We start from the raw sequence: 15,402 nt of genomic DNA on the forward strand, positions 1-15,402 counted from the left end.
CATCAGTCAATGCCACGTCATCAATCCGTCTATGTGAACAGTGCCGTGAACAGTAACGTATACAGTACTGTGTACGTGAATAGTACCGTACATGTGAATAGTGTCATTTTTCCTTTTATGGTCCTCCTAAGGTTTTCGACCGTCCTGAGTTCAAAAGTGATGTCCGTTTTGCCGTCTGATCTCTCCTTTATTGTGAAATGACTATAATGCCCCTAGAATACATAAATTACTTAATTAAAATAAAACACACGTAATTAAATCATAAGAATGTTAAATACATAAAAGTAAGGGTTGTTAGTAAGACTTGAAATGTAAAATGACGGTTTTCTCCTTTATAAATATGCATTTTCTAACACTCAACACACCCCCCAACCAGCTTATTGCTAGTCCCTAGCAAATAAAGCGAAAACAAAATTCAAATTCGAAATGATTTTTTTTTTTTTTTTTAGAAACACTCGTGTTTATTCAATCAGATTAATGATAGCAATCAAATAAAAGTATAAGCATTATCTCTAGTCTAAAGTAACATCACTCCCACATCAACCATCCACATGAATTAGCCCAGTAGACTTTGTTATAGCTACTTTCAAGAATGACATGTCAAACCCCAAAATCTCACTGGAAGTAGTGACACTCTCACAAAGAAATTAAAACCCAATAAACATAGTCACTCCAATCAATGGTAATTGAGAGAGAAAATAATAAAGAAATGATATCACATGCTCTCACCAAGATGAAATAAATATGCCCTCAGCTTAGAAATAATATGATCTCAAGTCAAATAAAATGTTAGTTAACCCACTTTATTTATGTCTTTTTTTTTTTTTAAGCATCACTACATCTTTTTAGCCCATATAACTAGCTTCTACTTCAAACTATAGTTCCCTAAAATCAAGAAGGACTTTTATTAGGACGTAACGTAGGCTAGGGATATGGCTAACAAAGAAAGGAAATAAGGAAAACAAAGTATATGTTTGAGAAAAATGCAGAGAATTTTTTTTTTTTTTTTGAAGTTGCAAGGTGTATTTCACCTATTGTTGTTATTTTTATTCTTTTGAAACAACAACTTTTTTTTTTTTTTAGCTTTTATTTGTCATAACTTCACTGAACAACATAATTATTTACATTTTCTCAAACATAAATGGGTGATGGAACTTATAAGACATCGGGTAATACTCCAAATCGGAGTGGGTTAAGATGATAAGTTGACAAAGAAAAGGTTTTTTTTTTTTTTTTTAAAGGTTCAAAAAGGGTAACTATGGATATTTAATAAAAGGGATGGCTAGAAAGGCTCAAACGGATCAAAGATGGCCTTTCCATCGTCTTTTAGGGCTCTAAATAATTATCCATATCTACTAGTTAGATGGGCCTCCCAATGTAGCAACACACATTTTTTTTCTTTTTTTTCTTTTTTTTTACCATTTTTTTTAAAGAGTTAACTCAAAAGAAATGTAGAGATCGTGTATAAAATAATAAACTGCTAAGCTGTATAGAGAATGGGCAAAAGGGTTACTCTCCAAGAAAATGATAGGCTCAACAACTCACTTGGCACTTATTTATGACATGTTCATTCCTTCAAGCAACTCATATTTGTCTCCGACATCAACATGTAAAGTAGCAAACATAGCGTAACATCACTTAAGACCAAAGATAATACAAATAATAAAATTTGAAATTAATCATGTCATCCAATGTTAAAACAAATAACACAAATTTTTTTTTAACAACATTCTACCCCCCAACCTATTCTAAACATGAAAGAAAAATATGCATGCAGGAATGTGAAAATGATGTAGAAAAATTTATTAGAAAAAGAATTTTTTTTTTTTTTAACTAAGAAGATGCGTTTCTAGAGGCACGACACTCCATATTCAGCCATCTTCGACTCAAAAATTGGAAAATATATATTTATAAAGGAGAAAGAGGAAGAAAACAATTTTTTTTTTTTTTTTAAAACGATGAAGATGCGTTTCTAGAGTAACTACACTCCATATTCAGCCATCTTCAACACAAAACGTTAGCAACAGTTAGTTTCTACAACAAAAAAAAAATAGTAAAAACTTAACCAAGATTCCACAATTGTCGACTATTCCCTCCCCCCAACCAGAACGAAACATTGTCCTCAATGTTTTAAAGGAAAGAAGTAGAGTTTAGAAGACATCACCTGGGTGGTGCAACACAGAAGAAAATATTTGCAGGCGGAGAGTTAAATCTAATTTGTACTTCTTACTGCGGCTACTGTTACCATCATTATTTGGTCGCTCCAACACAAAGGTCCAGGGGTCTGGCTCCGGTTTATAAGCTTGTAACATATCAAGTAGCTCATTAGCAGTGTGAGCACAAATAAAAAGTTTTTTCACATTAGAAGGAATGAAGTAGTTTTTTATTGCATGGTTAAGAAATGCGATAAAGCCATCATAAAAGTTATTGACATTTAACAAACCGATGGGTTTCTGGTGGATGTGCAGATGGGCCCAAGATGCTAGTGTCATAAGTGCCTCTAGTGTTGCAAGATCTCCTGGAAGGAAAACAAAAGCATCAGCATGATTAAGCATTTCAGTTATTCTTTCTTGCATACCTGAGACGACTAACTCTTCTCCAGTTGATGAGTCAGACGAACTGCCCAATGGTTTTAAGACTCTTGGGATGATGCCTAACACTTGACTTCCTCTGATAAAAGCTGCTTCGGAGACCATTTTTGATAACCCTCGGTTACCTCCTCCATACACCAAATGTAAATTTCTCGCTGCTATGCTTCGACCAAGATCTATGGCTGCCTCATCGAACTCTTTATGTTTGCCATAGGTAAATCCAGAAAGCACACAAATGTTCTTGAATTGTCTATTGGGAGTAGCTGCCATTGGAATATTTCTCAAAAACAATTTGTGAGTGTTTGACAAAAGAAATCACATTTAAGAGTCTTGGTGATAGTGGGTCACAGCTGTGAATGAGGTAACATGTTAGTGTCAAATAACGCATGAAGCACATGGCTCGCGAGTCAAAAAGAAAACAGTAAAAAGGAAAAAGCAAACAGTAATAAAATTATTAAAGACAATAATGCAAACAATAAAACAACAGTGAAATGAAATAAAATAACAGTAAAGTAAAAGGATATTTACACGTAGTTGCGACTGTGGCTCACATCTTCCTCTGGTTTTACGTCCAGAAACGGCTTGAACGCCCTCTATGGGTCGAGGATAGGCTTCCCATCCAGTTTTCTTATAAACAGGCAAACAGGGTCGTTTATAGTCAGATTCCCGAGACTATATCGTGCATGCTCTTTCTGGAATAATGGCCATAACTGGAGAATCGCTCCTTGCACATATCCACTGGGATGCGTTTCAAGAGACAAAAGGATATCATCCAATGACTCCTTATTCAAGCCATCCCTAATGAATTGAATCTTATCTTCCCTGTTATCAGACATCATTCCTAAAGAACATGGGTTTTTATTGCAACTCATTCTGGCACACTTATGACAAGCAACAGAAATTCTTCGAGCTCGTCGTTTTCTTGCATAATTTCCTTTACCACAACCAGGCATGTATGCAATAAATTTAGGAGGTAACTCACCTGCTAATCGTACTTTAGCCTCGATTAACCAACGGATGTCTGCAGGTATGTTATTCCTCATGAGCAATCGCATGCGTTCAGATCGGGCTTTATAGATCGTAAGGAGGGCATTCTGAGGGAGTGAAGGGAATCGCTTGTGAAGCTTCGCTAGAATCTCGTTTCTGTCCATACCTTCGCCTCAGAATATCAGTTATTATGGGAAACTGAAGTAACCGACTTGATTGTCACGGAGTACCGTTATCCGCCACTTCACCGGGGTAACAAACTAAAGCACACAAACAGAAAAACAAATTAAAACACACAAAGAAAATCAAAATCGTCCTCGTATTGAATTTACCTCAAGCTCCAACTGGATGTCGTAAACACTTCTCTCAATATCTCTGAGTTGGCTTTCTAAACCCTCAACATAGGCTACTAACTCTGGTGGTTGTAGAGCCCAAATGCGATGTGTTTTACAAAATTGAATCTGCCTTTTGAGATGAGTTTTGACACGTTGAAGTGGTTTAAGAATGTTCAGGAGGAACGGTCTAAGTATGGTACTCATGATTAACAATGATAAAAAACTTAATGGAAAAACAAACACACTTATGCAAAAATAATTTCAATTAACAAATAAAAAGAAAGAAAGAAAAATCGAATCAACGAAAAGAAAAAAAAATCAATTCAAATTTGGTGGGTCACTCAAATTTATTTCGGTGTCTTCTTCATGTGGTTGGTACTCTAGATATGGCTTTAATCTTTGACCATTAACTTTAAACGTGACACCATTCTTTGGGCCTTTAATTTCAATTGCCCCATGTGGAAAAACAGTATGAACAATAAATGGGCCAGACCAACGAGAGCGTAACTTACCTGGGAATAGGTGCAAGTGAGAATTGAATAAAAGCACTTTCTGACCTGGAGTGAACGATTTTCTCATAATTTGCTTATCATGGAAGACTTTCATTCGTTGCTTGTAAATCTTGGCATTTTCGTACGCGTCATTGCGAATTTCTTCAAGTTCTGCCAGCTGTAATCTTCTTTCTGAGCTGGCTTGCTGCATGTCAAAATTGAATTTCTTGATGGCCCAATATGCACGATGCTCGAGTTCCACAGGTAGGTGGCAAGCTTTTCCATACACTAGCCTGTAGGGTGACATCCCAATCGGGGTCTTGAAAGCCGTTCTATATGCCCATAATGCATCATCAAGTCTTAATGACCAATCTTTCCTGTCTGGCCTCACCGTCTTTTCTAATATGTGCTTTATTTCTCGATTGGAGATCTCAACTTGGCCATTGGTTTGCGGATGATACGGGGTCGCCACTTTGTGTGTGATTGAATACTTTGTCAAAAGTGCTTTGAATGCTTTGTTACAAAAGTGGGCACCACCATCACTGATTATTGCTCGAGGGAATCCAAAGCGTGAAACAATGTTGCTTTTCAAAAATGCTATCACCACCTTGTGATCATTGGTCCTACATGGAATTGCTTCTACCCATTTTGATACGTAGTCAACAGCAACCAATATGTATTGATGGCCAAAAGAAGGGGGAAAGGGTCCCATGAAGTCGATACCCCATACGTCAAAAATCTCAACCACTAAAATTGGATTTAGTGGCATCATGTTCCTTCGTGTAATGCTTCCCATTCGTTGACACCTATCACATGAAGAACAGAAAGTGTAAGCGTCTCGAAATATAGATGGCCAATAGAAACCACATTGTAAAACTTTAGTCGCTGTCTTCTTAGCACTGAAATGGCCTCCACAAGCTTGTTCATGGCAGAATGAAAGGATATTCTGAATTTCACTTTCTGGGACACATCGTCTAACAATTTGATCCGCACAATACTTGAACAAATACGGGTCATCCCAAAAGAAATTCTTTATCTCTGCAAAGAATTTAGCCTTGTCTTGCTTGGTCCAATGCTCTGGAAGTTTACCTGTAACAAGATAATTAACTATATCAGCATACCAAGGTAATACTTCCACACTCATTAATTGTTCATCTGGAAATGACTCATTTAATGGTAATTGTTCTATAATTGTGTCAAAATGGAGACGAGAGAGGTGGTCCGCCACAACATTTTCTGTCCCTTTTTTATCTTTGAATTCCAAGTCAAATTCCTGCAAAAGTAACACCCAACGAATTAGTCTGGCTTTTGCATCTTTCTTTGTGAGAAGATATTTAAGAGCAGCATGATCTGTGAATATAATTATTTTACAACCAATGAGATATGATCGAAATTTTTCCAATGCAAACACTACTGCTAGCATTTCTTTTTCAGTAGTTGAATAGTTCAACTGTGCATCATTCAATGTCATACTAGCATAGTAAATAACATGGGGAATTCGATCAACTCTTTGTCCTAATACTGCTCCTACTGCATAATCAGATGCATCACACATGAGCTCAAATGGTAATTTCCAGTTCGGGGGCTGAATGATGGGTGATGATGTCAACAAATGCTTTAATTTTTCAAACGCAACAAGACATGAATCATCAAAGACAAAAGGTACATCCTTAGCAAGCAAATTGCATAAGGGTCTAGAAACTTTACTAAAATCTTTAATGAAACGTCTATAGAAACCAGCATGCCCAAGGAAAGATCTTACTTCTCTGACTGTTTTGGGTGGAGGAAGATTAGAAATGAGATCCACCTTGGCTTTGTCAACCTCAATACCTTTGCTCGAAATGATGTGACCGAGAACAATACCTTGTTTTACCATAAAATGACATTTCTCCCAATTTAAGATCAAGTTCTTCTCGATACATCTCTGCAGAACTAGTGTTAGATGATGTAAACATTGATCAAACGAGTTGCCAAAGACAGAAAAGTCATCCATAAAGACTTCAAGGAATCGTTCAACCATATCAGAAAAAATGCTTAGCATGCATCGTTGAAATGTAGCAGGTGCATTACATAATCCAAATGGCATTCTCCTATATGCAAATGTGCCAAAAGGGCAAGTGAAAGTAGTTTTCTCTTGATCTTTTGGTGCTATGGGAATCTGATTATATCCTGAGTAGCCATCTAGAAAGCAATAAAATTCATGGCCTGCTAATCTATCAAGCATTTGATCAATAAATGGTAAAGGAAAATGGTCTTTACGTGTGACAGAATTCAACTTTCTATAATCAATGCATACACGCCATCCTGTAGTTACTCTAGTGGGTATCAATTCATTATCAGCATTCGTAACTACTGTGACTCCTGACTTTTTGGGGACAACTTGTACAGGACTGACCCATGAACTATCAGAAATTGGATAAATGATACCTGCATCTAATAGCTTAAGGACTTCAGTTCTAACAACTTCTTTCATGTTAGGATTTAACCGACGTTGCATCTCCCTAGTAGTTTTAGCATTTTCATCAAGGTGAATGTAATGCATGCAGTCTACTGGGTTTATACCTTTAATGTCTGCTATGGTCCATCCTAATGCCCCTTTGTGCTCTTTCAAAACATCCAACAACTTACCTTTTTGTTCGTCATTGAGGGATGCTGAGATGATTACCGGTAGAGTACTTTCTTCTCCCAAAAACGCATATTCCAAAGTGTTGGGCAATGGTTTGAGCTCGAGTTTCGGTGGTGATTCTGATGATGGAATGAGTTGCTTCTCTAATGGTGCTAGTTGCTCAACTCTTGACTTCCATTTATTAGTGTCCATAGATGGTGTTGAGTCAAGCAGGGCATTGACCTCATCGACCTATCTGTCAATATCAAAATCCAAACCAAAGTGAGTTAAACATGTTTGTAAAGGATCACTAAGGTTTGAAACAAAAGTATCATCAACTAATGCTTCAATTAAATCCACATCAACAATTCCATCATCTACACTGTAAGGTTGTTTGGCAATGTTGAAAATGTTTAGCTCCATAGTCATGTTGCCGAAGGACAACTGCATATTTCCAGTCCTGCATTGAATGTGAGCATCCGCAGTTGCCAAGAAAGGTCGGCCTAGAATAATGGGGATGTGCTTCCTTGAATCCTGTATTGGTTGAGTGTCAATTACAATGAAATCAACAGGAAAATAAAACTTGTCTACCTGGATAAGCACGTCCTCCACAATACCACGAGGTATTTTCGTGGACCGATCTGCAAGCTGTAACACCACTGGAGTTGGGTGTAATTCTCCCAGTCCAAGTTTCACGAATACAGAGTAAGGCAAAAGATTTACACTAGCTCCTAAATCCAACAAAGCATTCTCAATTGTGTGGTTCCCTATACTACATGAGATAGTGGGGGAGCCTGGGTCTTTGCGTTTTAAAGGAATTTTATGTTGGAGTATAGAACTAACGTTTTCTGTTAAAAATGCCTTCTTTTGAACATGCATATTTCTCTTTTTAGTACAAAGGTCTTTAAGAAACTTGGCATAAGATGGAACTTGTTTAATAGCATCAAGCAAAGGGATGTTAACACTTACCTGTTTGAAGATTTCAAGAATCTCACCTGTGGATTTTCCCTTTTTTCCTTTAGCTAACCTCTGAGGAAATGGAGCTTTCGGAACATATTCTCGTGGGTTAGTTTCTTCTTTCTCCTCCGGTGATGAGTCCTCAACATTCACAGGTACAATTTGATTTTCTTTTGTCACCGGCATCTCCACTTTGTTGTCGACTTCCTTTCCTTTTCGCAAGGTCATTACTGCTTTGACCTCTCCATGCTGCTGTGGTGAACTGGTACTTGCTTTATGTACTCCTTTAGGGTTAGGCACTGGTTGACTTGGAAACTTACCTTTCTCAACGGTCATTGCCAAGGTCTGAACTGAAGAAGCAAGTTGTCCCACCATCTTCTCGAGGCTTGAAACTGATTGGGCTTGTGAATTGAAGCCTGCTCTCAACTCATTTCGTAGTCCATCAATGGTGCGATTCTGTTGCTCAATCGTGGAGTGAGTAAGATGAAATGCAAGTTATGCAACCCAAGAGGGGGGGTGAATTGGGATTTTAAATTTTATGCAATACAATTCGCACAACAATTTAATCTACCGCCTTAATCAAATAAAAAACAATAAATTCAATCAAGTACAATATTAAAAGAGTAAGGGAAGAGAAAACGAACACAAGGATTTTTACGTGGTTCGGCTATCCCCGCCTACGTCCACGCCTCCAAGCTCACCCGGCTTGAGGATTTCACTATCCAAGCCTCCCAAGGCTTCAAATGTTTACAATTGACTTCCAAGGTGTCAATGAACCTTTACAACAAGAGATTATATCCCCAATCTTTTCACCCCAAGTGTTTCCCACACTTGTACACTCACAAATTGATGAGAAATGAAATTCACAACAATAAAACTCTCTTTAAGAGTGAATAACAAATTATAGCTCAATGATGATTCAACAAATGATGATTTACGAAATGGAAGCTCAATATATGTTATATGATCTTATATTTGCTTGTGTTAGTTCTTAAAATGAAGTTTGAGTTGAGTTTTTATAGTGAAAGCCCAAAAACTAGCCGTTATAGGCAAATTCCAGCGCTCAAGCGGTTAGCCGCTTGATTATCCGGCTAGCCGCTCAGGAACAGTAATATTACCGTTATTTTTGAATTTTGCTACAGTACTACTGTTCACTAAAATTACACTTTAGCCCAAAACTTTCTATAATTATACTATGGCCCAAAACGTCAGAAAACTTTGCAAATAGGTCCAATTTCAGAACTTCATAAAAATAGATGTCTTTCTCAAACTTTCTGAAATTATGATATGGCCCCAAAGATTTTCTTGTTTCACACAAAGGTCCTTTTCAACATAATACCTATATTTTTCAAAGTTCTCAAAATCTTTCACTTTAGTCCAAAATATTCATAAATTATAGTATGGCCCAAAACATTTCAAATGTTTGTAAAAACGTCCAACTCCGAAATTTAATACTTATTAAAATCAAAGATTTCAAATCTTAGCATTTAAGTCCAAATTACTTAAATTCACAAAATACTTTTCTTTATAAAAACAAAAACTTTTAGTTTATGAAAATTATTTAATTAAATTAATTTCTTGAGCTTCTCAAATGCTAAATCAAACATCAATTAAATCATACCGGCTTTACAAGAATTTATTGCACTAATTTGTTCGTTGAGCTCTAAACTATTCTTGATGTCGCCATTGTCCGTTGAGTGTCTTCAATCTTGATTTCACTTGATTTACTTGTATAAATATTATCCTTCAAAAACTAGTAAAAATGTGAGATACAATATTTATTAAATCACTCAATACATATGTTTGTTATCATCAAAATTACATTATGTATAGCCCTTTAGGCTAACAATCTCCCCCTTTTTGATGATGACAAACATCTCATGTATTTTGACATTTATACTCCCCCTTAATACATGGCATATATAATTAAACATATAAATCAAATTCAAAACAAAAACTCCCCCTTAATATTTCAAAACCATTCATAAATACTTCAATATCAAAATACATATTATATGTCTCTATATTCAAAATACATGACTTCTCCCCCTTCATCATCAAAATTATTAGAAATTCATGCTAAGATCAATAATATGTCAATGGTTAATAAAAAATATATATATAATAACCAAACATCCAATTAACCATTAAATGATCATGAACCATCATGCCATCAAAAGAATGCTCAAAATGCATATTATCCAAAATCATATTATATGCTCCCCCTAAATATATGGCCAATTAAAAAATTTATCCAAAATGCATATTATCCAAAAACATATCATTTTTATCTCCCCCTTTATCATAAAAAAATAGATAGATACAATTGAAACAAAAGCATCAAAAATAATTCGATAAAGATATTACCAATTTTGTGCGAGAAAAAATTTCGTCAGAGTCTCCCCTTAAAATGGACAAATCCTCAAATACACAACATAGTTAAAAACACTTCCATATAAGGTTTAATAAGTATAACAAACCAACAACTCCACCAAGTTATCAAGCAACACATAAGACTTAAGCATAAAACATCATCCAAATATAACATATCCAAATATTAAACAACCATCATCCACAATCCATAATTATGCATATGAAAATGTAGGTGCATATACCCAAAATGCACAAATTCGGTTTTGTAAAATAATGAGTGAAATGAATGATTTTAAACCGATTATATTGATCCAAGAGATGATTTAAGATAATGGATGGTGATGATTGGATCAAAAGTGGATTAAAAAGAGCTTAAATATGCAATTTCGGGTTTAACAAAAATTGAGTGAAATGGATTTGTTTGAGCCAAGAAAATTGATCCTAGAGATGAATGAAGCTAACATATGAGTTAGATTGGATCAAAAATGGGCTAAAGGAAGCTTGAAAATGTAGAGAGAGAAACGGGTAGAGTTAGGTTTTTGATTTTGGGTTTAATGTGGAGAGTTGATGAAATGAAGTTTTGAGAACGAAAATTGAAGGAGTAATGGATGAATAATGATTTGGATGATTGATTTTAACAAGAAAATGAGTGAAAGATGAAGAATTTTGAGAGAGAAATGGTGAGGTACTGTTCACTCGTGAGAGATGATGATGAAATGGTGAAAAATAAGTGAAGAAATCATGATGGAGAAGTGTTTAATGAAGATGAAATGCATGGGTATTAGTTTGAATGGTTGATTTGGGCATGAAAATGGATGAAAAAGGAAGAAAATGGAGGTGAAAATGGAGAGGATGTTCACGGTTTTGGTGAGAGAAGAGAAACATGTGCAGAAAAATCACGAAGGAAGAAGAACAAGCAAAAAAAAATTTCCCAACCAGTGACCAAGCGGCTAGCCGCTTGGGGGCAAGCGGCTAGCCGCTTGCTCTCGGGTTTGGGACAGTTTTCCAAGCGGCTAGCCGCCTGGTTGCTGTCCACTTGCACTCTACTTGCTTTTCGGCTTGTTTCTATCAATTCCGTGATCATTTTGTGATCCCGAAACATCTCAAGAGCCAATTTAATGCACAATTCATGATTTTAAACATCCAAAAGATAATTAATTCAAACAAATAATCCATCCATCAAGCATACAATCATGAAGCATATAAGCATTCAAAACTTAAGAAAATGCAGAAAGGTCAACTTCGAAATAAAAACTGTATTGATTGAGCCAGAATTAACATGCAAGCTATATACCGTTGGAAAGATAATTAAGTTAGCTTTCCAATAAATTTTACAGAGATGGATTTGAAGTTCTCTAGAAGGAGTTATGACCAATTCATTACAGCTTGTGCAAACTTGGGATTTACACAATAATTAAACATATAAGCATTCAAAAGTTAATAAATCAAACACACCACTTAACTATCATGCTTAAACACTTCATAAACATTAACATCAAACAAATCCATCATGATGAGTTGATAAACTATCATCATTTATATATAACCTTGCATCATGATAAAACACTCAATGTTAAACACAATGATAATTCAATCATGTAAACATACAAGCATATTTTCGCAAATTCATTTATCATAATTCATTCAACAAAATTAATATGGCAAGAATTATTACCAAAACAATTAAATCATCTTGCCTCATCTTTTTCTCCTAGATCATGCTCAAATGATTATCCTCACAAGCTTTCATCAAGGAACTTCTCCACCATTCCTTGATTGTGGTACCTACAAAAAATTGTTCAAGTTGTGTATTTTGGTACCCAAATATTCTTGGGTCCTTGAGTGTTAGCAATGGTTCCTTTTGGAACCCAAATACATTTTGCTCCATAATATGCATTTCTTTTCACTGAACATCTAAAACTCATATGACCATTTTGATTGCAATAATGACAAACAATTTTATGATCACTTGTGGAGGTAGCCTTAACAAAATAATTCTTATAATATTTTTGTTTCAAATAAGGCTTATACCCAAGTCCTCCTTTATCAAACACACATTTTTGAGTGCTTAGTAATTTTTCTAAGTTCTTTTGACCATTTGTGAATTTTAATACAATTTCATTGAGCTCATTACTCTTTTTCTTAAGCACTTCATTTTCTTTTATCAACTTATCAACATGTGATTTTTCATGCTCATATGAAATACTTTGTTTACCTTTAAATGATGCAATTCTATCATGCAACATTTTATTATCTAATTCTAGTCCTTTAATCTTTTCATTTAATGAATCATTGCATTTTTGTAAAGCATCCTTTTCATTTTTCAAGTCATCTACATATGATTCTAGATGCTCATGTGAAGTGCTAGGTTTCTCATTCGATAATGCAACTTTATCATGCAATGTTTTATTCTCTAATTCTAAGCATGTAATCTTTGCACTTAGAGATTCATTCTCATTTGTGAGCTTTACCATTTTCTTTTTAAGACATGCATTCTTTCTACCAATTTTTATCCAATTATCATGCAATTCTTTAAAAGCATCATATAATTCATCATAAGTAGAAAGATCATTTACCTTATCAAGTTCATCATCCAATTCATCTCCAATTGCCATGAGAGCTAGATTTGTCATTTCTTGATGTTCTTCACTATCACTTGTTTCCTCATCGCTATCATCCCATGTGGCTACCATTGCTCTCTTCTTGAGCTTATTGAGAAGAGGGCATTCCGTTCTTATATGACCGGGCTTCTTGCACTCATAACATTTGATTACTTCCTTCTTCTCCTTTCGGTTCTTGAGGTCTCTAGATTTTCTTCGCTCACCGGATTTCTTAAAAAGTTTTCTAAGCCTCCTAGCCAGCATATCCATCTCTTCCTCATCCAGCTCGCTTTCCTCATCACTTTCATGTTTCATGGCTTTGAGAGCAATGCTTTTCTTTTTCTCCTCATTGCCTCTTTCGGCTGCCAAATCTTCCTCATAAGAAATAAGAGAACCAATTAAATCGTCAATAGATAAAATATTTAAATCTTTGGCTTCCTCAATGGCAGTCCTTTTTGGTCTCCATTCCTTAGGTAACGACCTAATGATTTTCTTAACTTTCTCACTATTTGAAAAGGTCTTTCCTAGGGCTCCTAGAGTGTTCACTATGTCCGTAAATCTAGTATACATAGAATACACACTCTCATTTTGTTCCATTTGAAACAATTCATATTGTCGAGTGTACCTACTAATTTTAGACTCTTTCACTTGATTCGTGCCTTCATAAACAACTTCAAGTTTGTGCCAAATTTCATTAGCACTTTCACAACTAGATACTCTATGAAACTCTTTCTTATCTAGTGCACAAAACAAGGCATTCATAGCTTTGGAGTTTAGAGAAGCTTTTCTCTTTTCCAATTCATTCCATTCCCTTGAAAGTTTTGGAATATCTTCCCCAACTTCGTTTTTAATCAAAGGCATAAATGGACCATCACAAACAATTTCCCAAATTTCATAATCTAAAGCTTGTAAATAAATTCTCATCCTAGTTTTCCAATATGGGTAGTCATTACCGTCAAAGAACGGTGGTCTAATTGTGGATTGTCCTTCCCTAAAGGTTGAGTCACTATGGGTTGCCATGGATCTTTAACTCTAGACGATTAAGTCTACACAAGAGCACCTTGCTCTGATACCAAATGAAATGTAAGTTATGCAACCCAAGAGGGGGGGTGAATTGGGATTTTAAATTTTATGCAATACAATTCGCACAACAATTTAATCTACCGCCTTAATCAAATAAAAAACAATAAATTCAATCAAGTACAATATTAAAAGAGTAAGGGAAGAGAAAACGAACACAAGGATTTTTACGTGGTTCGGCTATCCCCGCCTACGTCCACGCCTCCAAGCTCACCCGGCTTGAGGATTTCACTATCCAAGCCTCCCAAGGCTTCAAATGTTTACAATTGACTTCCAAGGTGTCAATGAACCTTTACAACAAGAGATTATATCCCCAATCTTTTCACCCCAAGTGTTTCCCACACTTGTACACTCACAAATTGATGAGAAATGAAATTCACAACAATAAAACTCTCTTTAAGAGTGAATAACAAATTATAGCTCAATGATGATTCAACAAATGATGATTTACGAAATGGAAGCTCAATATATGTTATATGATCTTATATTTGCTTGTGTTAGTTCTTAAAATGAAGTTTGAGTTGAGTTTTTATAGTGAAAGCCCAAAAACTAGCCGTTATAGGCAAATTCCAGCGCTCAAGCGGTTAGCCGCTTGATTATCCGGCTAGCCGCTCAGGAACAGTAATATTACCGTTATTTTTGAATTTTGCTACAGTACTACTGTTCACTAAAATTACACTTTAGCCCAAAACTTTCTATAATTATACTATGGCCCAAAACGTCAGAAAACTTTGCAAATAGGTCCAATTTCAGAACTTCATAAAAATAGATGTCTTTCTCAAACTTTCTGAAATTATGATATGGCCCCAAAGATTTTCTTGTTTCACACAAAGGTCCTTTTCAACATAATACCTATATTTTTCAAAGTTCTCAAAATCTTTCACTTTAGTCCAAAATATTCATAAATTATAGTATGGCCCAAAACATTTCAAATGTTTGTAAAAACGTCCAACTCCGAAATTTAATACTTATTAAAATCAAAGATTTCAAATCTTAGCATTTAAGTCCAAATTACTTAAATTCACAAAATACTTTTCTTTATAAAAACAAAAACTTTTAGTTTATGAAAATTATTTAATTAAATTAATTTCTTGAGCTTCTCAAATGCTAAATCAAACATCAATTAAATCATACCGGCTTTACAAGAATTTATTGCACTAATTTGTTCGTTGAGCTCTAAACTATTCTTGATGTCGCCATTGTCCGTTGAGTGTCTTCAATCTTGATTTCACTTGATTTACTTGTATAAATATTATCCTTCAAAAACTAGTAAAAATGTGAGATACAATATTTATTAAATCACTCAATACATATGTTTGTTATCATCAAAATTACATTATGTATAGCCCTTTAGGCTAACAATCTCCCCCTTTTTGATGATGA

Source organism: Citrus sinensis, chromosome 8, assembly GCF_022201045.2.
Source record: "Citrus sinensis cultivar Valencia sweet orange chromosome 8, DVS_A1.0, whole genome shotgun sequence".
Classification (NCBI taxonomy): Eukaryota; Viridiplantae; Streptophyta; class Magnoliopsida; order Sapindales; family Rutaceae; genus Citrus; species Citrus sinensis.